We start from the raw sequence: 1,866 nt of genomic DNA, 5'->3' as shown, positions 1-1,866 counted from the left end.
TGTTTTAGTTTTACTTTGTGTCATGAAAGTTATAATTTTACACATCAACTTTTTGTATATTAACCTGCATTCTTTCAGAATCTTTTTTAACATAAAGTGAATCTGGTAAAATGATTCTGGGTATTACATAATGGAACCCTGAAGGCTTTGATAAAGTCCAATATATATGTGAGAGCAAAGATTTTTCTAGGGCCATGTTTTCTAGACACAGTAATTCACCAGCTTCCTAACAATTTTAAACTTAGACTTAAATGAAATAGTTCTGTATAAATTAAGCTAGATATTCCAACTAAAGGTGTGCACTGGTACAATTCAGTGCAAATACGGGGTTAAAAAAAGCCATAGTTCTCTTTGTCTGTTGTTAGGGAGTTACTCTCCATTTCCTCATGGGAGTTAGTAGCAACTAGACCATAATGTAGTAAAGAATGCTTGGTTAATTGGCTTCAAATCAGAAATCAGAAAAAAAAATTTGTCTTCTACATTCAAGTTGTGAATAAATCCTGCAAATACTTTAATCCCTGCCTTGTCCACCTTGAAGTAAGGATGGAAGTGTGGTATAGTATGTATGGATGCAGGGTTTCGTGGGAATAAACCTGGCCTGGAGGTAGGAAACAAAAAATAGTTCTCGTCTCTACCTGCTTAAAGCAATAAGCTACCAGCTTTAGGATGGCTGTATTTTTGTAGCATAATTTACAGCTATGATTTCTGGAACCCTTTCCAAACTGCTGAACTGGAATCAATTAGTCAACTACAGTTTGGATTGGATTGTTTTTTAGCTCTTCGTGTTGCTAATTCGAGGCAGAGGAAGGTATAGAAATGGGAGCATTTTATGTCTTAAGTTTGAAGAAGCTCTAGTGATGTACAATCATCCACTTGGGAAGTAAAAGCTAACCTGAAAAGATTTCTGAAGAGTGGCTGTTACCTATTCCTAAAGATAGGAATTTTGTTTTCCTTTGATTAATTGTGGAAGCTGCATGTATCTTACATAACGTCCCCCAGATAGGAATACAGAGAAACACAAACCCATCCCAGACTCAAGGCACTTGGACTTCAGTGTTAACAGTTTTAAGAATTTGGGTTTTTCCTATTGGAAGCTGGGACTGGGCAAACTTACGTTTTTTTTTTTTCCTAATGGCAGTGAATAGAAGACAATCTACTCAACATCAATTTGTGTGTTGTCTTGGAGCAGGTAAGCACCATCTTTCTTACTCCTGAATTTCTTGACCTAAATTGACTTCAGGAATTCCATTTTAAATGATGTCACATCTACTGTAGTACTGCTTATGCCTGTCAAAACTTTATGGTTGATGGTTTAGTGAGAAGATTAGCACTGCATTAATTATGAGAGGTTGAAAAGCTAGTCTACAGTTGACTAACAGATGAAGTGATTGTACATTTGGCAATACAGGGGTTGCATGAGAGTGCAAAAAGAAGGCCCTGCGGTAAACTAGCAGGCTCTTAACGCTGGTTAAATTTAGCCCTAGATTCCAGTTAAAGCTTTTCCTCAATGATCTTGCCAGACTACATCCTGGGTGCCTGTGCCTGCAACTTTGTCACCACTCAGGTTTTTAGTATGCAGAGGAAGGGGGGCACTCCTTGGCTAAAAATGAGATTTTAATTATTTGAATTCCATTGACTTCCTCCAATCTATTTTCTGTTTCTCAAATTACTTTATGGGAGATTTTCTCAGCTCCACATTCAAGTCTATTTTTTACCTCTGCAACTTGTACAAGCTAAGGAAGGGTGCAATATCTTACCTCCAAGAAAGCGTTTTGGAAGTTCCCCCAGCCAATCCTTTCCCCAGTCCTAGATAGTATTTTTTCCCCCTATGTTTCTGTTTTGTCTATATCTTTCATTATTAGAGTC

This window comes from Vicugna pacos, chromosome 25 (genome assembly GCF_048564905.1).
Source record: "Vicugna pacos chromosome 25, VicPac4, whole genome shotgun sequence".
Lineage (NCBI taxonomy): Eukaryota > Metazoa > Chordata > Mammalia > Artiodactyla > Camelidae > Vicugna > Vicugna pacos.
This window is presented reverse-complemented; position numbering follows the sequence as displayed.